The sequence below is a fragment of the Lissotriton helveticus genome, chromosome 9, assembly GCF_964261635.1.
Source record: "Lissotriton helveticus chromosome 9, aLisHel1.1, whole genome shotgun sequence".
Taxonomy (NCBI): Eukaryota; Metazoa; Chordata; class Amphibia; order Caudata; family Salamandridae; genus Lissotriton; species Lissotriton helveticus.
In genome coordinates, this window is record NC_136070.1 from 1,015,911,356 (window position 1) to 1,015,937,742 (window position 26,387).

A 26,387-nucleotide genomic window follows, 5' to 3' on the forward strand; every position below is an offset into this window, starting at 1 on the left:
CTGTCTGTCCATCCTTGAACTCAGTCCCTCCTTGAACTCAGTTGCCCTCCCTCGTAATGTCCTCTCTTTCACTATTGCTGTTCTTCTGCTCCCTTCTAACACTGGTTGCCACCTCCCTCCCCCCTCTTGCCAGTCAGCACCACTATCAGTATGCAAAAGAAGATTCCTGCATGGCATAATTCTTCTGCCTCTCCCTCGTCCTCCATAAGAGTCAATTTGCACAATCCAAGACTTTCAACCCCATCTCCATTCTTGTGCAGGCGAGATGAATTTGTTTGGAGAAAATGAATAAAAATGCATTTACTCCGATTTCAAACAGGCAAACACAAAGGCTCTCCAAGATACAATAGGAGGGAAACAGCGAGAGATAATCCCCTCCCTTGGTCTGTCTCATCTTTCACTGGAAACACGAAAACATGCCACCAGAAACTCAGATGCGCAAAAAACATATCGTGCACCAACACTTCTCCAGGAAACACAGATAAGACAATCAGTAGTACATGCACACAAACATACAAAACCACCATGTGCACCAAAGAACCAGGTACACAGAATAATAACGCGCAAACACTCCTCCAGAAAAGCAGATAAGATAAGGAGCAACACAATCACACCAAAACACAAAACACACCACGCCATCAGCGAAACAGATAAGGTAAACGTTCACAAAGGAACGCCACACAAGCAGACAGGCACACACGCACACACACCACAGAAACAATAGCAACGTAACAACATCGTGCACAAACACTTACCTAGGGAAACCGAGTAAAAGAAGCAGTAAGACCTAAACGAACACACCACCGGAGAAACCGACACACAATAGCACTATCATAGGCAAACACCGGCAAGAGAAAGAGAGGAGATAAACAGTAACAGGCACATCATGCCCACCAGAGAAATAGAAGCACAATATAAATGTCATCTGCGAGCACTCTCCAAGAGAAAGAGAGAAGCATCAACACAAACACACAAAAACACTAACACCACCAAATAAATAAATGGACAACCACATCGTGCACAAACTCCACCAGACAATCAGATCATAAAATAGTAACATGCACAACGACACACACACATGCGTGCGTACACACACACACACCAGCAAAATATAGGGTGAACAGAATTTTAAAACCAAAAACCGGGACATTTCACGAAAAAAGAAGAAGGACTACAGTTTCATTTCAAGCGAGCGCCCAGAATGACAGCGCACCTCAGCAGAGAATTACAGAACAAGCAGCTAGAGCATACATAAAATAAATTTTTTAAACCCAGAAGCTTGCCTGTTAATTAGATTGCTTTCTTGAAACAACTGCTAACTATCCCTGCTCTGTAAAATATAAAAAAAGGCACCTCCCACAGTTTTCAGTCGCCCCTCTCTAAAAACCGGGACAGGAGCTAGATGTATCAAGATTCCATTTTGCGAATCTTAAATAGCGATTTTTAGCGAATCGCTATTTAGAATTCACAAAATGGAATGTATGTAAAAAATCGCTTTTTTTAGCGATTCCTTATTATTCTTTATTTGCGAATTCACATTTTGCAAATTCGCAAATAAGGAATAATTTCCCATGCATTCCTATGGGCCAGGAGGCCCATAGGAATGATTGTGAAGTAATTCTCAAATTGCGAATTCGCAATTTGCTAATCGCAATTTGAGAATTATTTCAAGGGTGCAGGGGTGTCTCATGGACACCCTGCTGCACCCCTGAAACTTACATGTGTGTGCATATGGCGCACATACATGCCCTATGGGCATGTATGTGTGTCACATGCCACCTTCAAAATTGCTCAATTGTGAATTTTGAAAGGAATTCGCAAATTAACACCAACCTATAATTGTTGTTAATTTGCGATTTCTTAACCAGAATTCGCAATTTGAAAAAGCTTCATACATGGCATTTAAGGAATCGCAAAATGGCGATTCCTTAAATGCTTAAGCAAAATAAGGAATCGCAATTTTTTGCGATTCCTTATTTTGCTAATTTCTCATACATCCCAAAAGATGCAAAATGTCCGTTTGCAATTCGTTATGGCTGAAATTCTGCGAATTTCGGCCATAACGAATCTCAAAAGGCTTGATACATCTAGGCCTAAATTTCCTGAAATTTGCCTGGACAGCAGGTGAAAAACAGGGACCGTCCAGGCAAATCGGGACAACTGGTCACCCTAGCAAAATAGCACCTTTCGTATTGCTAAAGCCCTGTTGGCTAAGACTGCATGCATAGAATAAGTTTGCCCCATTGTTTCCTGATGCTCATAATCTCCAGTTTGATTGTACTACTGAATATCGACCCAACGATATTATGGTACAAGGATATGGTGGAAAATATATTGAAAAGTAAGTAAATCTGGGGAAGTATAGATTAAGGGGCATATTTTTAAAAAAATCATACAGCGCAGCAAGACACCTTGCTGTGTTGTGCTGCATACCTAATTATATATGGCATATTCCTGTCATTTCTTCAAACACTGGGGCGTATTGACGCCCCAATCCGGACGCACAGCATTGATTTGCGCATTACAATAATGCCACAGTAAATCCATTTCATCAGTTTTTATTCCAAATTAATCCATTTTTTGTACAATTTCATTCTCGTTGGTCTGTCACATGTAAGACACTTGTAGATGCATTTGTTTCCTTTAAACGCTGTAGGAATGCACGTGGCCTTATCCTAAAGCACGGAATGCAGCATAAGTATTTCTCCTTAAATAATCTCTTTCACCCAATGCATTTCGAGCCCATCACGGCTCTTCGTCAGGGGTTTATCTACAAATGTTTAAAACATATCCGTTAGACTATATATTCACGATTAGTTATCAATTTGAGTATTATCCAGAAATTAAACAATAAAGATTAATGCATACAATTCATTTACGTTCTTCCCGCCAATAACGTTTTTTGCCCACTGAAATCAATTGCGCCTGAATAAATGCTGGTTACAACTTCTTCACTCGTTTGCATTTAATTAGACTTTCTCAACTTAAACGCCCTCTATTCTGTTCCTCTGAACGTGAATAAACCACCTCTTCCAACCCCAAACATAGTCCCATACCTTAAATAAAACATTCTGGTTCCTGTTCTCTATCCGGTCGAAAACCATAATCTGTGCATTACTGCCTCACTCCATTTTAAACGGCTGAGTGGTAATCCCACCCCTTTCTCGTCATTTGAACTTCCAATTCCTCCCCTTCAATGCAGCATACTACCGATCCCAAAATGCCTTACACAAGCCTTTCAACTGATATCATACTTGTATTTTACGGGTTATTGTTCAAAACTGTATATTTTCACATTCCTCCCAATCGTAACCCCCTTCCCAGTCATTCAAACAATTTAACATTGAGTTCCCCGCCCTCCCGTAAATGTCATGTTAAACGCTGATGGCAGCGTAAATAACTTAATCTCTGAACCAAATCGCTTTCTTTGCTAGTCTGTATTGCACATTTCAGTCACAATGTGCGTTTGACAATATGTCCAACCCATGTTGATCCTTTTTGCTTTAAAGATGTAGTTCATCAGATCCACTTTTAGAGAAACGATGTTGTAAAGGTCTGCCATGTGACAATGAGATTTATGTATTTTTATCATCTGTTGTTCCTGGGTGCTACTCGTCGGGTAGGCAGTATAGTAATACATCAAAAAATAAATGACAGTGCACTCCTTCTTTCTCCAGTTAGTCCTTATAATTTTAGTTTCCGCCTTTTATGCGTGCTAGCCCGGTATCGTGAACTGCCGATTCACGTGCTAGTAACATCACTTCAAACACTGGGGCGTATTGACGCCCCAATCCGGACGCACAGCATTGATTTGCGCATTACAATAATGCCACAGTAAATCCATTTCATCAGTTTTTATTCCAAATTAATCAATTTTTTGTACAATTTCATTCTCGTTGGTCTGTCACATGTAAGACACTTGTAGATGCATTTGTTTCCTTTAAACGCTGTAGGAATGCACGTGGCCTTATCCTAAAGCACGGAATGCAGCATAAGTATTTCTCCTTAAATAATCTCTTTCACCCAATGCATTTCGAGCCCATCAAGGCTCTTCGTCAGGGGTTTATCTACAAATGTTTAAAACATATCCGTTAGACTATATATTCACGATTAGTTATCAATTTGAGTATTATCCAGAAATTAAACAATAAAGATTAATGCATACAATTCATTTACGTTCTTCCCGCCAATATCGTTTTTTGCCCACTGAAATCAATTGTGCCTGAATAAATGCTGGTTACAACTTGAATGACAGCGCACCTCAGCAGAGAATTACAGAACAGGCAGCTAGAGCATACATAAAACAAATTTTTTAAACCCAGAAGCTTGCCTGTTAATTAGATTGCTTTCTTGAAACAACTGCTCTGTAAAATATAAAAAAAGGCACCTCCCACAGTTTTCAGTCGCCCCTCTCTAAAAACCGGGACAGGAGCTAGATGTATCAAGATTCCATTTTGCGAATCTTAAATAGCGATTTTTAGCGAATCGCTATTTAGAATTCACAAAATGGAATGTATGTAAAAAATCGCTTTTTTTAGCGATTCCTTATTATTCTTTATTTGCGAATTCACATTTTGCAAATTCGCAAATAAGGAATAATTTCCCATGCATTCCTATGGGCCAGGAGGCCCATAGGAATGATTGTGAAGTAATTCTCAAATTGCGAATTCGCAATTTGCTAATCGCAATTTGAGAATTATTTCAAGGGTGCAGGGGTGTCTCATGGACACCCTGCTGCACCCCTGAAACTTACATGTGTGTGCATATAGCGCACATACATGCCCTATGGGCATGTTTGTGTGTCGCATGCCACCTTCAAAATTGCTCAATTGTGAATTTTGAAAGGAATTCGCAAATTAACACCAACCTATAATTGTTGTTAATTTGCGATTTCTTAACCAGAATTCGCAATTTGAAAAAGCTTCATACATGGCATTTAAGGAATCGCAAAATGGCGATTCCTTAAATGCTTAAGCAAAATAAGGAATCGCAATTTTTTGCGATTCCTTATTTTGCTAATTTCTCATACATCCCTAAAGATGCAAAATGTCCGTTTGCAATTCGTTATGGCTGAAATTCTGCGAATTTCGGCCATAACGAATCGCAAAAGGCTTGATACATCTAGGCCTAAATTTCCTGAAATTTGCCTGGACAGCAGGTGAAAAACAGGGATCGTCCAGGCAAATCGGGACAACTGGTCACCCTAGCAAAATAGCACCTTTCGTATTGCTAAAGCCCTGTTGGCTAAGACTGCATGCATAGAATAAGTTTGCCCCATTGTTTCCTGATGCTCATAATCTCCAGTTTGATTGTACTACTGAATATCGACACCAACGATATTATGGTACAAGGATATGGTGGAAAATATATTGAAAAGTAAGTAAATCTGGGGAAGTATAGATTAAGGGGCATATTTTTTAAGAAATCATACAGCGCAGCAAGACACCTTGCTGTGTTGTGCTGCATACTTAATTATATATGGCATATTCCTGTCATTTCCCAGTACTGGTGCACAATGTGCTACTTTGCCCTTGGGCTTTCGAGCGCGATATAAATGATAAATTCATTTATTCATACTTTGCGCCAATGTAGGCACCCTTGCACTATGGGTGAAATCATGGGAGTACCCAGGATCCACCCATGGAATGTCTCCCTAGGGCACAATTGCTTTTGTGCAGCAAGGGACACATTCCTTCACAAAAGCAATCCCCTGAGGCATTTTCCTCTTTATTTGTGTGCTGCAAAATGTGGCACACATAGAAAAAGAAAAACGAGGAGAAATAAACATATTTCTCCCCGGTACACCTCCCCAGGGAAGGCGTACCATTTTGACTCATTCCCAGGTTTACCATTGTTGGTAAATCTGGGAATGTGGAAAAATCCATTGGTGGATGCATGGAAACACCCATGTTCCACCCAATGGATGTATGACGGAACAACGCTAGTTATTACAACGCGTGCCGTTACATCGCGGTCGTTACAACGACCGCGATGTAACCACGCTATGCCATTACAACGCAAGTCTTTACATCGACTTGCTCTAGATGGCGTGCTAACATTAGAAAAGTGTAATTTACTATTCCAACTCCAGTCCACTTAACAGTAGAGAAGGTGTTGCGTTGTAATGGCATAGTGTGGTTACATCGCGGTCGTTGTAATGACCGCATTGTAACAGCATTGCGGTGTAGTGACCGCGTTGTTAACGATGTTTCCCCACCCAATGAACTTCTCCCTGGGGCAGAGTAATACAATGCAGCGATGTACACTACGTTATGCGACTTTTTATAGTCATAACCTTAGAGCCCTAAAAGCTAGAGGATTATGGCTTTCTTTGGAACTTTGCATTATTGAAGTTGTGACATTTCCGCTACAAAATGGATGCCACTGAGGAGATAATGTTATGTACAGACATTGTGATATTTGTGTTATAACTCCTATAGAGTTAGGACATTTACTGTTGCTTTCTACTACAGTGGAGTACTATTGCTCTAACTCTAGATTGTTTGTAGTTCTTTATCTTAAACCTAGATAAAATATACTACGTACAGGGGCCAAGGAAACTACCAGCAGCAACTTCTCTGTTTAAGCGGAGAATCGTCACCCCACTACTTTTAGAGTAGTGCAAAAAAGGAAAAATAAATCTCAATAAATAAATATCAGTGCGGACTCCGAGCCAGGTTAGGGTGGGGCTGGGCTGTCAGAGCAAGGGGAGGAGGAAATATGTACACCATAAGTGCACATGTCAGCTGTCTTGGGCCGACCAAACAGACATGCACACTTAGCACTTCTCCACCCGGTTATGGTGCACATCCGGGTGGAGAACTGTCCCGGACACCCAGGCGCTGCAGGAGCGGCCAAACAGGCCACTCAGACTGATCACGATGCTGTTGTCATGCTGGTGACAGCAGCGTCAGCGATTCTAGTAGGACCACAGATGCAAGACCACCTTTTGTACTGTGAGGTGATTCTCTTCTATGATCAGTATCTGAGGAACTGCTTTTGAGTCTCCCTGAATACTGAAGAATCTCTTTCTTGTGCTATGCCATGGCACTCTCATTGCTTCCAGGTGCGTTTGTGCTAGTGGGTCTGCAAACCCTGTAAAGCTCTGAGTGAAGTGACTGTCCCTCTGCTGGGACAAGCTCTGTAAACATTTTTAAGGCTAGTCCTCACCTCTCTTGCAATCTTTCTCCTTAGTCATATCCTCCATAAAGGCAGAGTGGTCTGTGGCAGCCACGTGTATTGGGAAGTATGTGTGGGCATTGAGAGCCTCAACTACAGAGAGTGGCAATGGCAGATTTATGGCAAAGGAATCCATAGGGGAGACCATCAGAGGTCCCTCGGTGTCAGCGGTGGGAGGCAGTGTCCACATACCTTTAGGCTTCTGTTGTTAGCTTGAACTGCCTGCTTACTGCTGGTCAAGATATATATAATTAGGACTTAGAACTTGTGACCACCAAGTTACACACAGATCTTTACATTTGGGTATATATAAACGCATTTATCTATCAGTACAGCAGTAGAACTTGGGTCCTGCAGTAATTATGTTAACCCACTAACCTATCTCACTACGACAACCACTGTTGACCTGCAGATTATGTGTAGATGTCTGCAGTAACTCTCTTGATCTGTCTCACTAGAGTTTAAATCACTGACATGCAGAAAACCCATAGGTCTCTTCGGTGATGGTGGTAGCCGACTGATCTATCTAACGATGGCTGAAACCACAGGCCTACAAATCACATGTGGTTCTTTGCATTAGGAGTGTCACTTGGGCTTGTGATAAGTATATTGTATATAAGAGTAGGCATATTAACTCATGGAGGTACCTTTTTATCTGCGTTTCTCTTTACCTTGTCCAGCACACTCCCCTGTTCTCAAATGTATATCTATTTTCATCAATTTCCCTGCCTCGGTTTTCTGCCTCTCATATCCAGCTCAGTTTTATTGAATTCATTTCTTTTCCATTTTACTTTCTGTCATTTTTTTTCCACTCAAGGATATCAAATTTGGGTAGCCATAGGTGGTAGCTGCTTCTACTTGGTTGCCTTTTGCTAACACCTGATGCTGCATTTAATGTCCTCGGCCTCTGGCCAGGGCAGCTGTCTCTAGAACACGGGGTGCTGATTGTTTGATCCCCGGTGCCAGTGGCAGGTTAGCCCAGCACCATATGACTCTAGGCAATAGCTCGCTAAATCTTCCCGACGGCCCCCAGCGCCAGGACACCTCTCTGGAAGTAGCTAAGCGCTTTACAAATGCTGGTATTTCTTTACAAATGCTGGTATGAGAACTGAGACAGGAACAAAAAGTGCACAGGGCTCTTAGAGTCTTAGAGCCCTGTTTCCTTTCTGGAGTTTACCTCTTGTTCCATACTGTAACCAGTGCTTAGTTTGTGTTGGTGTTTGCGGGTGCTTGGCTCTGGCATTTATTTCTGAAAGCCACCACATGGTGGTGCTGTCTGTCTGCTACTGAGCAGAGCACAACAACAAAGCATTCAATGCACTGTAAAAAAGTATTATGTCCAGTGATTCCAGGGCATCCTTTCAGCTTGAGGTGACACAGAATAGTCTGCATTGCCACATTTGTATTGTCAGTCAGTCAGTCAATGATTGTGTTTATTTAGACCTTGGTCTTTACACATTTCGAATATTAAAACAAGGCATTATATTTTTATAGAAAAAATAAAAAAAATTAAGTATAAAAGAAGCAGATCATTAACACAGTTTTACATCCCCCATTGCACAGCCCGAGTCATTTAACCTTTTGTCATCCCTCATTAAAAACCCTTTCAGGCTTCCTGCACAAAATATCTCCCCAGTGCACACGTCACATCAAAGTACCTCATATTTGTTACAGAAATGTAGGGGCACATTTATGAAAAAGTGGTGCAGTACAGCGCAGCATCCCTGGGAAAGGGCAGGGATGCACCACATTTAAGGCATACTGCGCATTATGCAGCACATATGGAAAGAGGAAGTAATGAGGAGAAATAAAGATATTTCTCTTTGTTACATCTCTCCTGGGGAGTCTAATATTTTTGGCGCATTCTCAGGTTTACAAGGCCTTGTTAAATCTGGGAATGCCTCAAAATCCATGGAAGTTGAGTGGGAACACCCATGCAACGCCCATGAAATTCCTTTACAGGGCAGATTAATTCAACGCAGCGACTTAAGCTGCGTTGCATTATGGAGCTACGCAAAACCACTCAAAGTGGCTTTGTATAGCTTAAAAAATCTGACTTAGAGGTTTGCGTCACGCATGCACCACATTGCGTTGTACAAACATGACCATCTCTCTGGTAAATATGCCACGTAGTGTCCTATCTAATTCTCCATATTTCATTAATATAGGTCTCAGCAATGATGTCAGAACTGTAAAAACCATTGACAATCTAGTAAAATATGACCCATATTACATTTCTTATTTGCACTACAAGTGCAAATATCTCTGTATAATATAACTTTCTTGGCAGCAGAGCAGACCAGAACTGGGTTCACATCACACCAAAACTTTAAAACCACATGCCTTCGGGCTTCATAAATTATAGCATTTAATAGGGAAACACTTCACTATTCGCCCAAGACTGTATCCGGGGATGAGTGCCTTTCAGGTACCTTAAAACGTTTACTCTGGGGAGATTTTTCATTACTGTTCACGGCTCACTTTAGGATATCCTTGGTATGCGATTAGCTTTTACTGTTATTGAAGCACACTTGTATTGTGTGATGCTTAACATTTGGCAGTGCTTCAAGGGAGAGGGGCTAGTGCCAACCACGGTGGCCTTCTGAGAAATTCACCAGCCCATGGGTCTTGTATTTTTTACAAATGAGTTACTGCCTCTATCCCCTGTACAGAAGATAACAATCAGTTTTGCGTGAATAAAACTGCATGTTGATTTTTCCTCTTTGTCCCTCTTCTCTTTCTCTTTTCCCTCCTGCTCACTCATTTCCTTTCTTCCTCTCCTGCTGTGAACTGGTGTCTCAGACCTGCACACCTGCACCGAGAGCTCACGCCCACACAGAGGTGCTCAAACACTGCAGTGCGGTTCATTGATCTCAAATGGAGGCAAAATCATACACTCCAGTGAAGATCACAGGTCTAGCGTGAACGCATAGTTAAAGGAAAGCTATGTACCACAAATAACAAAAGGATGTATATGCCTGTAAAAACCTTGTATTTAATACCTCATGTTTTGTAAACTAAGATACCAATTTCTAATGCAAACTAACGCCACTTTTCGCTGCACTACGTAAATAAAATTGAAAGAACATACCAAAAAGGAGATATTTCATTTTTTTTTTTGAACAGGTAAAGGGGAAGCCTACAACCGAGGAACCACTATGAGCACAACTTTATGAAGAAAAAAGCACAAAGAATGAATTAAAAGCAACTTTCAGCTTCAAAAACTATTGGTGGTTTGAATGCCCACATGCAGCAAAAGACCTGTGCACTGCTGGGCTTTAGACCTCGGACTTTCAGGTAAGAATGGCAATTAAAATATGCAAATTAATGCATCTTATATGTAGGTTCTGTTAATTTCGGTATTAAGTATTTCTAGGCCAAATTGATCTATTTAAGTTTTTTTTTATTCCCTTCCAAATGGAATGCCAATTCTCACACTGCTGATTTCACTGATCAACCTTCATGTTTTTTTTAGTATTCACAATGAATCGATTAGAATATCTCTTAAAATGGTATTAAAATCTGGAATGTGGCTGCTGCTGGATTAAAGTTAGGCTCTTTTGTGCTCTGGTGTCAACAGCAACAAAATATGTATTTTTGAATGTGGTTCAAAAGGATAGCTTGAACAATTGAGTTTTTTGTAGAAGGATTTTACTCAAACATTGCTGAGTGGATTTCCCTAATACTATAGAATTATTAAAAAAAATACATTCCTGCCCAGGTAAATACTGCCACAGCCTCAGTTATACCAGGTCAACAAAGGAACAAACTGACACTATCCATGTTAAAGCCCGTTTTCAGATGTGGATCTTCTAATTCAAACTGTACTTTTAAACTATTTTTTGTGCTAGTATTTATGGTGGGGGCGGGGTTGTCAATATCATGAAGGTGTGCGTACCTTCTGGGCACATCTGTGTGCCGATTTTTATGCAATTGCATTTTCTAAAGCTAGGCTGACAGGCCTTTCATTCCACCATTTCCATAGTCGCTGGAGCCCCTATTTGGGAAGGGGCTGCACCTGGTGCCTCTTTTACTTTCACCAGCTCACCAAGGTTATTTGCCGCAGGTAGCAGTGGCGGCTTTCTCACTTCAAAGTGGTGAGGCAACTCTTTTGCAGGGGGTGGGGGGAATAATAAATTAAACCACTAATCTGCCATTGCAGCCACCGCCTTGCTGCTCCTCTTCCCACGCTGGTGCACACTGCACCGGCTTCCAGGGGCCAATCGCAGAGCTGCTTTCATGCTGTTATCAGCATGAGAGCAACGGCATGATTGGCCCGAGCGGGCTGACTTGATGCTCGCTCAGGCTCAGGGAGCCTGTGCTTGTTCTCCAACACAGCTCAGGTTGGAGAAATATAAGTGTGCCTGTCGGTTTGGGCATCCTAAGATGGCCGGTCAAACTGACATGTTCACTTACAATGCTCACCACTCCTCCTCCCTGCTGATGACGTGACACTCCATGAGAATGACCCTGCCCCATCCTAAGGCTGGCAATGGCTCAGAAAGAAAAATAAAATTATAATAAAATGGTGTTAGTATCATTTCATTTTTCAGTGGGGTGACGCTCCTCCACCATAACAGAGGAGCCGCCCCTGGCAGGCCGGGAGGCTTCAAAAGAGAGAGAAATAGAAGTGGAAGGTAGAGAAAAAGCGATTCTAGAGAAAAAAGAGAGAGAGGGGGGAGAAGGAGAGAGAGAATGGATGGATGGATAGAGAGAGAGAGAGAGAGATTCTGCAAGGAGAATAATAGTGGAGGGGCTGATTTGAGCATGTTTGCCAGGGTTGCTTTGGCTCGCCAGTCAGGCACTGAGAAAGCACCACTAGGAGACAGTGATCAGTGATTGCTTCTCTGTTTCTGTGCCTAGCTCTTCCAAGGGTAAACCTGGCCCATCTTTTATTTAAATCTGTCAGTGAAACTATATTAAAAGTATTTTGCATGCTGAATTTGAATAGTTTGGGCCATATGTACAAAGAAGTGTTAGCAGTCATGGCTTAACGCCTCACTCCACCACTTCAGAAACGCAAGGCTGCACCATATTTACAAGAATTTAGCAGCTTAGCGCCAACGCAGGCTTGCGTGCAAGGGAAGAATGTTTCTGTGCAGAAAGGGACACCTTCCTACACATAAACGATCTAAAATTTTCCTTTTTGCATGTGTGCTGCACAAGGCAGCAAACATGGAAAAAGCAAAAACGAGAAGAAATAAAGCGTTTCTCCACATTTCGCCAAGTTAAGACCAGGTTTTCCCTGGTCTTAATTTTAGAGCTGCCTGCTATTTACTCCGCCCTTGTAAATAGGGGGCAGCATCAAAATCAATGGGTGTTGCGGTGGAACGCCCACCTCAACAGCCACTGCCCACCCCTTTAATGCTGAGCATAGCGTGAAAGGGGGCCTCATTTACAAGGCAGCGTTTAGCCATGTTAAGTGGCTTAACGCTGCCTTGTAAATAGGGCAAAGCCCCTGTCGCCATGGGAACCTCAGAAAAAGTGACGTCCCCGTGTCAATAGGGTCTTGTACATATGCCCCTTTGTTTCTTAAAAAAAAAAGACTGTGGAGGTGATTCGCAGAACCAATTGAGCATTCAAGTCTAAATTATAAACTCAAAGGAATGGATTTATACCTGCATGGAGTTGACAAAAAGATGATCTTGCAGTTGAAGTTTATGTGTTCACACACATTTGTACCCTGCAGGGGTTTAGTATTGCGTATGAGTAAATCCCACTTCAAGTGTAGGGAAACGGTCTTCCACAGGGATTTTCCATAGGCCCTATTTGAACACTTCCTAAATTTAGAGTTTGTACTTTTTTCAAGCTCTTCATCAATCGCTTACCTTCCTGGAAATGGACACTTTTTATATTGGAAATTGAAAAGAAACACACATAACATTGGTGACCGAGTTAGGTGGAAAAATATTTTCCCAATGGATCAAAACCATACAAAAATGTACCTTAGCACAAAGGCGAGAGCAAGTTACCGTGTTTAATTATACAAATGTAGAATCATTCATTCTGAAATGCCTGTACATTGTCAGAAACAGGAAATTAAACATGTTTTCTAGAGTGTACATTTGGAACTGTCAACCTAGCTAACCTGAGGGCAATGAAACACGTTAAAAGAAGCACTGGCAAAGCCAAAAGATTTCACCTGCATGGCATCTATTGGGTTTGTGACAGTTTTTTTGACATTTTGCACAGCAGCACGGGCTGCTGTGAAACATAGCATTAAGTAAAAAAAAAAGTTATATGGCATTGCCAGTGATAAAATCGCTTTTTTTTCTTTAACCCATGTTGCACAGCAGCCTGCACTGCTGTGCTCCGTGTCTAAAATTACATTACCAAACCCAATAATGTCACATAGGCGCAATTTATTGGCTTTGCCAATGCTTTTTAAACAGCCTTGTGATAGCAAAACTCCTATTGTACGCAAGTAACCCAAGCCTCTTCTATATCCGAATACAGAACTGAAAAAAAAGTCTTGATGTAGGAAGACTTATGCAGACATACAAGTATAGATATTCTAACTTGTCCTTAATTAGCAAAATGGTGCAAATCAACTTTATTGATGTGAGCAATGGCCTGCCCTGGTTTTCTGGCATCCTCCAGCTTTGAGATCTGTAGTGGCTGTTATAGCATATTGACGTTATATGCAATAGGACCCTCATGGTTCTGGGGCGGACTCTAGACAGGAAGGGGCAGATTTACAGGCCCCTTGCGACACATTTACGCCGCCATTACGTCACTTCCGTGACGCAGCGCCGGCGTTACCCATGCACCATGTTGTGCCGTATTTACAACGTGACGCATCTAGGGAGATGCATCACGTTGTAAAGCCGGGTGGGCGTTCCCTCCCAGGTACGCCTCGTAAAAGTGACGCAGTGAAATCTACAAGATTTCACTGAGTCACTTTTACGGCCATGCTGCGTCTAAACCCTGCTCCTGCTTGAAGCAAGCGTACGGAGTGACGCAGCATGTTAGGAATAGGGCGCCCCGGGAGCCTCGCTGGCGCTGCGTCGCACTAGCGATGCGTCGCACTAGCGATGCAACACCAGCAATGCGCCACCTTTAAGACTGGGGATGTGACATGCACCTGCCCATCCGTGCGCCGCACTGTAAATGCGGCGCATCAGTGGTGGCGCACGGGTGGTTTTGCGGATACGCCAGAACTCATAAATCTGCCCTGAACTGTGTAATATGCTGGGAGGTGTCGAAGTGTGGTTATCTGAAAAGTATGATGTAATGTGCAGTGCGTGAGTGTATGCCGAGGAGTAAAGAAGTGTTTAACTACAACTCCTGGTTAGTGTACTTCATTTGCATGCTCCAGGGCCGGGAAGATGCTACAGCTGTGGGTGTGGGGGAGGGGAGAAGCAGAGGACAAGGGTGCAGTTTGGGAGAAGGAGAGATTGCATCTTAAGCTACAGGCACATTCAATTATGGAGATCCCATCTCCCAGGTTACTGGACAGACTGAGCTCCCTGGAGGTAAAATATTGCCTTCTCCTGTGTGCTGAGTAAACAAACATACCGCGTTTACATCCGCTTAATGGTTCCAATCCACTCGTTCACAGTTGTAGAACGCCACCTTTCTTTTTAATGCTGAGGTACATTTAGCTTTTATTTTTATGTGCGGTTTTATCATTTTTTCGAGAGGAACTGCTATTTAGCATTATTTAATTTAAACGGAGGTTTCCAAAATGTATCGTATTAACAAATAATTTTAACATACACATTTAAAGAACACTAGACCCCAAGGGTATATATGTATCATGTCCATATCGAATTTACTGTGCAAGTTTAATGCTTGTGTGTCGACTACACTGGAATAGGATCAGCTCCTGTGATGCAGTAAAAGTAAACTACGATCAATCAACAAGCTACAATCACTGTTAGGACAAATACACAAATTAGAGAAACATATACTCATTCTCCACTGAAAACAACTAAACATTTCAGTAAAAAGTGGCGCTCCGTTAGTCATACTTTTATCGCCCTGAACTCACTCCCCAGAATTTCAGGATTTTATTTTCCACAACCAACTACAACCGTCTTATCTTTTTAGGAGCCTTTATATGCAATTAAAAATATATGCAATTAAAAATATGTCAGCTTCACAATAATTGAAGAGAAAAACGATATTCGCTCTGCCAAAATGAAGACTCTGCAATCCTTTAAAGGCGCATTAACATCAGTCGACGTTGTGCACATTGAGTATCTGATTTGGAACATTAAATTAGTAGCGTGTGGAAAATCGCCTACATTAACAAGTGATTTACTAATATATATGTATTTATATATATTTTGGAGACATTCCTTTTTCTCTGCAAAGTCTAATTAGAAAAAGTTCGATGGTTGTTTTCCCATGCAATTTTGAGCTCTTGCCAATTCTTTTTTACTAGCAACTTTTGAACATACTCAGACCTGATTGATTCACAAGGTTGTGGGGAGAGAGGGGGAGGGGTAAGGGGTTTTAGGAGGCTTGAGTTAGCACATCTGCCCAGCCACAAATAAAGAGCACACTGAGAAAAATGAAGTGCTTGATACTGTGTAGCAAAATGTCGGATGGACCCTGCTACAATGTGCATGCCTGTGTTTGCCTGCGTCTAGTGGGTACATAACAAACTCTGCACTGATTCAAGAGAGTATGCTAAAATATGCTATGCAGATGGCAGTCTTCTTTGTTAATCCTATGAGAAAGGACGAAACCTTGTCAGTTTCCTCCTTGTTTGTAACTAGTAGTCATGTAAAGCGTTCCAATACCTTTGTGTCGAGTTTGCGCTATATAAATAAATTAACCAGAAAAAAACATGCAAAAAGTACATGCATTCACCAAACGAACTTGATTACAAAGAAAAAAGACAAACACTAAAAGCTGTGTGCATGGGAGGGAAAAAATAATGAAGTCCATACACAATGAAACACAGTGGATGTGTACCGAAAAAAGAACAGCTACAAAAAAGATTTGCAGTTGACAAATGAGCTTAATTACAAAGAAAAAAGTGGCTTGGGAAAAGAAAAAAAAAGAGGATGAAGACTTCAAAAGGAAGGAGTACTTGGTCCAGGCTCCACAGGAAAGATAAACACATGAAAAGAAACCAGAAACCGACAAGAAATTACATACTAAAACCAATAAAAAGCAAGGAAATCATAATTACTAATAGGCCAACAAATGGTAAATAATGGGTAAGTAAGCCCCTTTTAAGATTTTTTTTAGTTACAGAGATTTTGCAAACAAAGCACAAGTGCTATGCAGGCGAAACCTAAGAAAGGGTCCATGTATTTAACAAAATATTTATTTAAGGTCACTAAGTAAGCACACAAAAAGCTCATTATAAAATTAATAATGTCACAGAGCACGCCTCATAAACTGATTTTATTTAAGCTGTAAATTTGGATAATTTGCCTTTCATCTACTGCAGAATTCAGCCCACCCATGATGAGACAGCTGCCTGATGATACCAAAATAAAGTCACTAAGGTCAAAGAGACAATTTAAAACACATTACCTTACTTAAAAATTCCAAATCCATGCCTCTAATGTTATATTTCTGTGTGTATTTGTGAGATACTTGCATAGCACTGTCCTACCTAGTACTGGGAGAAACATTCCACGGTAACATGAAACACTCGAACTCTGCTTGCAGAGGAATTTGGCTATTTCACAACATGGTTTGCAGAACTGTTATCAGTGTTTTTATAGGGCGCTTATCACACAGGAGGGCATCCAAGGGCTTTGTAGCAAGTGTGTGAGGCCAGCCCTAAAGGCTTACTCGAAAAGCCAGGTATTCAACATCTTGCGAAAACCAAGATGAGATGAGGAATCTCTGATGGGTTGTGGGAGGTCGTTACAGGCTTTCGTGGCTGGGTACAAAAAGGTGTGACCCCTTGCTCTGCTTTTGTGTATGTATTGGGTGTGTTCTAGTGGGAGAACTGAGGTTCTGGAAGGTTGGTGGAAGTGAATGCAGCAGTTAAGGTAAGCAGGGCCAGTGTGATGGAGAGCTTAGTAGGGGTGGATGTGGAGTTTAAAGACTGTATGCTTGTGTATTGGGAGCTAGTGGAGTTCACTAAGGTGTGGTGTGGTGTGATGCGGGCTAGGCATGGGAGGTTAATGACTAGTCTGGCTGTTGTGTTATGGATGGTCTATAGTCTTCTTTTGAGATGGTTAGTAATCTATGCATGCAGGGTGCTTCCATAGTCTAATCTGGTGATGAAAGCTTGGGTGATCGATTACCTGATGTTGCATGGTAGACACTTGAAGATTTTCTTCAGCATCCTTAGTGTATTGAATCAGGCAGAGACAACTCCCTTTAATTTGGACAGACACATGTCCAGTTTAATGTCTATAGCGCTTTCTTGCTTGTGAGCAGGGTGGGCTCAAGGTCATTTTGCCACCAGGTTGAGTCCCATGGCGAGGCATTCTTCCCGAAGACTACCACCTCTGTCTCCATCTTGTCTGAGTTTAATTTGAGTTAGTTGGATTTCATCCAGGTTGCTACTTCTGTAATGCATGTGGTGAAATTGTTCATGGTGTTAAGTGTTTTGTCAGATAGGGTCTTTATCACTTGACTGTCATCAAAGTAGGTGAGGCTGTGTATGCTGTGAGCTTGTATGACATTGGCCAGCGGGGTCATGTAGGTGTTGAAGAGTTGGACTGATAGAGAAGCCTTGTGGGACCCTACAAATAAGATCTCATGCTTAAAATGCATTGGTGGGGGGGGCATTTTGACAGGTTGGCTTCTTCTGGTGAGGAAGGAACAGATCCATTCGAGGGCGACCCCCTAGATACCTGCTTTATAGAGTTATCGGATTAGGATGGGGTGAGAGACAGTGTTGAAGGCTGCTGATAGGTCTTAAAGGATGAGGGCTGCAGTTTCCCCGTATCAAGGATCTTCCAGATGTCCTTCGTTGCTGCAAAAAGGGCAGTTTCCATGCTGTGGTTGTGTGGTGTCAAGAAGCTGGTGTTTGACAATGTGGTCAGAGAGGTGCTCATTAACATTTTTTTGCTGAACTTTGGCTGGGTACGGAAGGAGGGATATTGCTTGGTTATTGGAGAGTTTGGTTTGGTCAGCCAAGGGTTTCTTTAGGAGGGTGTTGATGAATGCTTGTTTCCATGGTTTCGGGAAGGTGACTGTAGTGATGAAAGCATTGAGGATAGGTTATAGGGCCTCAGTGATAGGGATTGCCTTTGTCGAAGGTATGGTGGGGGCAGGGGTCCACTGGGAGCCCACGGGGGTGAATGATGTTCATGATTTCTGTGGTTTCCTTCATGCCTATGGTATCCCATGTAGTGATTGTGTTGACTTCCTTCATCACAGGGAGACATCTGCAAAGAGCCTGGGGGTCCGGTTGCAGTGGAAAGTTGCTAAATATGGTTCCAATTTTGCTGCAGAGGAAGTTCGAGGCCATTGCGCAAATCGTGTGATGGGTTTATGTTTCCAGTGACAGCTGTGGGTGTGGTGAAGTCTTCTACAATTGAGAAGATTTATTTTGTGTTGTTAGAGCTGGCAGGTATCTTTCTCTTGGTTTCTCAGATGAGCCGGTGGTACCTCCTCTGGATGGCTTTGTAGGAACTCTGGGGCATATTATCAAGCAGGGCGTTTAAAATTATCGCCATTTTAGCAGCGGAAAACTGCCGCTAAAGCGTCATTAATGGGCTTGATAATATGGCCTTGTGAATTCCAATAGAAACCCATGTTCTGGTGTAAACATGGGCTTCCATGGGAATTCTCCAGGGCATATTATCAAGCCCATTATCGCCACTTTAGTGGCAGTTTTCTGCCGCTAAAACAACGATAATTTTAACACCCTGCTTGATAATATTCCCTCTCTCTTCCACATCCCTCTGCTGGTGCTCCATTTGCATTCCAGTTGTGTGCAGTATTCCTTAGCCTTGTTTCAAGGATGCTTCACTGATTTCAGGAGTGATAAAAATGTTGTTTCTAGTATAGTTTTGTTACATTCTTTTATTCATTTCATGAAGTATGGAAACAAAACTATATATATAGATATATATATATCTATATTCACTGAAAAAACCATAGGTTATAGACCATATATAGTTAGGAATTAGCATTTACAAAACCTTGAAAATTCACTGAAAAAACCATAGGTTATAGACCATATATAGTTAGGAATTAGCATTTACAAAACCTTATTTTACTCACACAAAACCATTGAAATTCCATATATAGTTAGTTGCACTAACTATATATCGCGCATCCGCAATCCACTGCTGATGATGTCACATATTACATCATTCATGACATGGTCAGTGACATCACTGATGACATCACTGATGACATCTCAAATGACATCACTGATGACAACATCCAGTGACTGTATGTTTCTGTAAAGTTAAAATATGTTTTACATATTGAAGAATGAGTAGATGTATAAGTGTCTGAATGAAGGTTTTAGTAGGTGCGTGGTTGACTGTATGAGTGAGTGATTAAATGCGTCCTACTGAATGCATAGGTTAGTGACTAAACTGTGTGAAAGTTTGCATCAGTATGTCTGTTGTTGTGCAAGCTGCTGCATGTGTTGATCAGTAGCTATATGAGTGGCTATATGGGTTATTGATTGGTTGGCCAAGTATTTGTATGGGAGACTGAGTGTGTGTGTGGCTGGTTGGGAGGTGTGTGACTCTGTGCAGATCAATGTGTACTTGTATCAGTGATTGTATAAGAGAGTAAGTATGTGTTAGTATATGTTTGAAAATGTAAGGTGCTCTATGTTTAACTGTATAGATTAGAAAATGGAGGTGTGATTGATTCTTTGCATGACTGACTAGGTGTGTGAGTAACTCCATGGATGAGCAACAGAGTGTAAATGTCTGTATAGGTGTATGAGTGCATATGATAGTGTTGTAAAGATGAGTGATTGTATGTATGAATGATTGTATGGATGAATGAGTGAATGTGTGTGTAGACGTAGGAATCAGTGAGTGCGTATGTAGTAACTAGTATTGGTGTGTCAATGGTTTCAAAAATTATACTCTGTATTTAACACTGGTTGTAACAGAGGTTATATTAAAATGTGAGGAGATGCATTGTATTGTCACATGAATGATATCATCAGTGATGTGGTCATTGATGTCAAATGAGATGTCATCAGTGATGTCATTTGAGATGTCATCAGTGATGTCATCAGTGATGTCACTGACCATGTCATGAATGATGTAATATGTGACATCATCAGCAGTGGATTGCGGATGCGCGATATATAGTTAGTGCAACTAACTATATATGGAATTTCAATGGTTTTGTGTGAGTAAAATAAGGTTTTGTAAATGCTAATTCCTAACTATATATGGTCTATAACCTATGGTTTTTTCAGTGAATTTTCAAGGTTTTGTAAATGCTAATTCCTAACTATATATGGTCTATAACCTATGGTTTTTTCAGTGAATTTCATTGGTTTTTTAACAGCTAATATCTGTAGCTGTAAAATGTATTCTTCTTTAAATCCAAAAATATATTTTATATGTTTATGAATAATTTTTTTTTTAAATATTTTTTTTTCTTCGTTCCCGCTTCGCGAATCGGGAAGCTTCCCGTTAGCTGACCTTGATGCCGCGAAATAGACCGCGAGCCGGTAAACGTTTCTTTACCGCAAGTGCCGCGTTAGAAAACAACATTGTGACGCCTCCCGTCCGCATGACGTTTCACGTTGTCGCGTGATACGTCATATGACGTGCTACGTTAGCGAACTGGTACGCGAAGCGAGTCGCAAAGCGCAGGTTTCTGGAAGCAAACCGGGAGGCCCTGCAAAGCGCTTAACGTAAACACAGCAGGTCATGTGACTTGGTAATAACACTTTTCATTGGTTCATTTCACTTTTGGTTTCCTAATGATGTAAGACTAGGTCATATAATCTAAAATGAACACTTTTCATTGGTTGAGAACTCTTGTTTTTCCCAAATGATGAAAATCCCTCCTTCTTTCCTCACTCTGACTTTCATCATTGTGAGAGAAAGACCCTTTGTGATCACTGAGCAATGGCTTCTTTAGTAGCTTCAGCTGGTGCTTCCCCACCACCTCCACCACATCCAAGGAAGAGTGGACCACCTGCTCAAGTTATAATTCAGCAAGAAGAGGAAGAAGAGGAAGACGAGGAAGAGCAGGAAGAGAGGCAGTTTTTGCCTGAGGAGCCCAGGACGTCTCACCGGAAAGAAAACTTCATTTGGCAATTTTTTTAAATTCCCAAAGGTCAGAAAAAGTAAATGCAAGATACGTAACTTGCCTTATATGTCAAGATAGACTGTCCAGAGGAACCGAGAAAAAATACAGTTTCGGAAACTACACAATGCATCGCCATATGACTAGGTGGCATCCTAACAACTACAGTGCTGCACAGTTTCGGAACGACCTAGATAATCTCCCTATTATGGCCAGAAGATCTGTTGTACCGGAAGTAACGGGACCAGAGGGCAGGGAGATGGTGCCAAATATACAAATGAGATTTGGTGAAGTAAAACACATCTGCGTATTTTGCGATGGATTCATTTGCTACGGAGAAAGAAGCATCACTCTGATCAACAGAGCTATTGACTATCATATGCAAGTTTGTACGAAACGCCCAAAATAATAAATACTTTTTTTTTGTTTTGTTGCTCCTGTTGAGCCCTTTACAATGAATCGTTTTCATTGCCCCCTCCAAGAAAAACCCAAAAAAATATAAAACTGTTCAGAAAAATTCAAAAAAAGTAAAAACAATTTCCGAAAAATAATAAAAAAAATATAAAACAACAAAAACAATAAAAAAAAAAGTTCTTTTCAGAACTACCTCCCCGTTATTAAAAAATTGGTACAATATTTGGAACTGTGCCAACCTCTATTTCTCTTAGTTCGCTTCCCAGTTCGCTCGCCGGTACGCGAACTGGAAGCGAACCAAAAACAGTAAGTATAAGGGAAGAAAACAGACACTTATGTTAAAAGAAAGACAGCTATAGGGGAGTAAACTAGAGATACTATTACCCGTAATCCACTGCTGATGATGTCACATATTACATCATTCATGACATGCTCAGTGACATCATCAGCAGAGGATTGCGGGTTTTTTGGCAACGTGCCTTATCCACGGTTTAATAACGCTGCCTTTTGCTTTATATAAGTTTTCAAATTGTATGAAATATATACCAATAGGTCGTTATGAACCTTTAGGTAGTGCTTTTCTTCATGAGGTCTGGTCGCTTCCATACACATACAGATGTTTCAAAGATGATCAAGAAGTTTATCTGAATGGAGAGGAATGCACTGAGACGCCAGATCATTCACTAATGTGTAGGCACATACAGTTACACGGTTCATGCAACAAACACCGACCAAATATGGCTTGCGTGTTGCAAGGCACGCCAGTTCCTGCTATCATCCCCACGTTCAAATTGTTGGAAAATGGTAGTTATTTGATGCTCAATAATGAAGATTGTTCTGGGTTAATTAAAAGTATTCCTTTTATCGTAACAGTAAGTGAACGGGTTATTTGCTGCAGAAATGTTCTATTTCCTCCCACACATGAACATAGGGAGTTTTCAATCTGGCCACAAATACCAACCTTGGGAGCAGATTTCAACGGCATGGCAAGAATAAGAGCTCTTTTGTCTCAGAGAGAGGTGGCCTTGAGTTCGGCCCGTGAAACTTTCGTGCTTCACATAGCGAACACCCGTACAGAGGTGCAGACCCTTTTCAATTCAGATTTGCCTTTCAATTTCAGCAAGATGGTTCGGACTATCTTTAACGCATCCTCCACAAAGGCCCTGGCGCACTTTTTTAAAGTTGTTACCAGTGGTCTCGTGACTTCATTTGAGAAAATCTTTGGAGTCATCCCTGCTTTCTTTCATTCTATTTTCTCCACTCTGCTTCGTGGATTGCCATTTTTACTTGCATTACCAGCGGATGCTCTTGTGCTTTTTTACATTTTTAAATATGGATGTCCCTCCTATGCAACCTCCCGCCCTGCAGCTGCTGACCCTGTTCCGCAATCGCATGCTAGAATATTATGGCACAATGCCGTTGGCGATATTAAGCACGGCATATGGATTATCTTTTCGATTCTCCTACTTCACCTGTGTCCAGCCTGTATTTCACTGCCTGACCTGTGATTTCGATTGGGCCATTGATTTGTGTCTCTGCGGACCGGTTTCTCCTGACGTCGACTTTAATCAGCTGATGACTCCTATCATTACTCACGAGTTGGTTTGTCCTGGCGAAAGGATTATGGCTGTGGCATTGATGCATGGACTAATTGGTCCCTGGAATTTACTGGCGGCAGCACAGTCTTTCTTGGAACAGAGCTTTGTTGAAAACCCACCGAGCTGTCCTCTGATGGTCATAGAGGATCCGGTGCTGGGAGAGCACGTATGTTCTTTTCCGCTTCTAAATTGGATGGCTGAACTGTTTTCGGATGAAGACGGTAACTTCCTATTGGAGGCTGTTGCAGCTTATTTTGCATACACAGTTATGTCATAGACCTTTTTCATGTTTGATATGCTGAGTACTAGCATTTCATTGACAATTCATTGACTTATTTGTCAAGTTTTTATTATTTACCTTGCCTATTGGCTTAAGACTCGATAAAGTACTTGGCTGTTTTATTTTTCTTTAGCATTAAATTTTCCTAGTTTTTAATGCTTTACCTTGCGGACCGTCCACATATAAACTTGCAATCTGCTCTCATGAGATGGCACTTCTATTATCTTATTCAGTTCGTTTCCGGATCATGGGGAGGTGTCATCTAGGTCCTGGATATCTTTACACCGTGTTAAGTTAGCATGGGCTCATTACCGGTTTAAACGCCATTTTTCCTTTTTTGCAACTTCTGCACACGACACTTAGTTGTTGCTTTAGCTTTCAACCTAGTAGTTCATCGTGGTTTACATGAGAATAATATGTTATTGCTCTACTATCTGCTTTGCTTGTTAAACTATATCTGTACAGCGAGTGCTAAAGTTTCAAGAACAACACGATACAGAATTGTTATGAGGTCTGATCTCCACGACTTCATACTCATAACATAAGTGCAACTTTTGCCAATTCTGGGCATGAGGCGGGTTTTATATTACTTTGCCGAACACACATACACAACACTTGATGCGGTTCACATGAAGAGAGAGCTGGTGTATGCTGATGTGATTCCTTCAAATCTAAGACACTAAAGTATGGGCACGCCCTAAACCAACACAAAGAGACCTTCTTAGCAAATAATATAATATGTGTATTAGGGAGGGTGAGATATAAGCAGCCGCGGGCCGTGGAGGGAGTTACGGTGAGGCAGGGAGGCGGGGAGGGGGAGAAGCAGGGTGGAGCCCTCTCCACCCTGCCCCTCCCCGTCCCCGCCTCCCTGCCCCACCGTAACTCCCTCCACGGCCCGCGGCTGCTTATAAGTGTTGCTAACTCTTATTCATTTACAGCATGTTAACATACTATCACCATTCGCTTTTTATGTACTAGTAACTATGCTGGTAATTTTGCTACTGATAATATGTGTACTTGTATTCTCCACCCTGCTTCTCCCCCTCCCCGCCTCCCTGCCTCACCGTAACTCCCTCCACGGCCCGCGGCTGCTTATAAGTGTTGCTAACTCTTATTCATTTACAGCATGTTAACATACTATCACCATTCGCTTTTTATGTACTAGAAACTATGCTGGTAATTTTGCTACTGATAATATGTGTACTTGTATTATCTAAGATACTACGCCTGAGAAGACGGCATTAGTAAATAAACATTTCAAATACACATGTGTTCTTCTTAACTCCATGTTCTGGTTTCTAAGAAATATATAACGACAGACTGTTCATGAGTTCCACGTATCCTGAGGTACTATAAGTTCATATTCTGGATTGTCTAAACATTGAGAGTTTGTTATATCCAATGTGACACTGTACCTAGCTTGCTAAGGGGTTTTTGATTACTAACGTGAGTTTTGGGACACCCTAATTCGCCGAGGTTCCAATCCTCTGTCCACAGTTCTGTGTGAGAACAGAAACCCTGCGACAGGGGCACCCCCGACCCTTGCTGGAGCTTCATCACACTTGCGATACAACTCTAGCAATGCGCCACCTTTACGGCACAGATACATCACGCATCTGTGCTGTTTTTGCCCCATGATGCGCCGCATTGTAAATGCAGCACACCATAGGTGACGGAACAGCGGCACAGAATGACTAACACATCCCTGGTGATGCGCCAGTCATCATAAATCTATCCCTATGCTTCTTATCTTGTTAGAGATGAACCGCCATATGTATCATCAAAGTTTTTTGCATTTCCTAAATAGCGAACTTTAAGGAATAAATAGCGATTCTTTACCATTCCTAGTTTGCGATTAGCTATTTGCTAATTACAAATTACCCATTCATTTCCTTCATTTCCATAGGGCGGTTGGACTCACTTTTAGCTCGAACGGCTGAATGGATTTCCACGAAACTTGGCAAAATTGTAGGGACTGGTAGCCCGATGTGCCTTTGCTATGTCTCAAGATATATGCTCCAGTGGTTTTTACGAAAATTAACTTTGAAAAATATATATTGGGCTACATTGGCCTATATATATGTTGGAGCCCAAATGTAGCCCAATGTAGCCCAATGAAGCCCAATGTAGCCCAATGTAGGCCAAAGATGGCCGCCAGAGACAAAAAAAACAAATGTAGCCCAAATATCAGCCAGATGTAGCCCAACTATAGCCCAGTGACAGAATGACCAATCAGCTTCGCAAACCTCCGTTACGCGAAGCGGAGCGCTGTTACAGATATATATCTTTTTTTGAACGTTAATTTCTCAAAATCCACTGGAGCACATATATTGAGACCTAGCAAAGGCACATCGGGCTACCAGTCCCTAATATTTTGCCAAGTTTCGTGCAAATCCATTCAGCCGTTCGATTATTATTATTATTATTTTTTTTCGCCCCGCGGGGCCCTTTTAAAACCTCCACATCAAACCTAGGGGGTCAGCGAGGATCTACTATGCCCCCTTATAGTTATTTCCCCCTTTGTTTTGGCCTCCTCTTGTCTCTCGATCCTACCGAGAGACAAGATGGCGGCCGCTACGGACTTTTTGGAATGTTGACAGACGCCAGAGAACCAATCACCTTCGCTTCACAAAGCTCCGTTGCGCGAAAAGTACGCGTCCTGGGACGCTGCCAGGTCCGCTGTTACAGATATATATCTTTTTTTAAACGTTAATTTCTCAAAATCCACTGGAGCACATATATTGAGACCT

At 41.6% G+C, this 26,387-nt stretch overlaps 1 protein-coding gene across 1 annotated transcript in view; it reads left to right on the forward strand.

Annotated features, from left to right (window-relative positions):
- The window catches only part of LRFN1 (leucine rich repeat and fibronectin type III domain containing 1), an 805,820-nt gene that overhangs the window by 310,669 nt on the left and 468,764 nt on the right, over nucleotides 1-26,387 (forward strand). The window contains exon 2 of the mRNA XM_078661333.1: nucleotides 10,306-10,476. The gene's annotated coding sequence lies outside the window, so the exon portion shown is untranslated. The remainder of the gene's footprint in view (nucleotides 1-10,305; nucleotides 10,477-26,387) is intronic.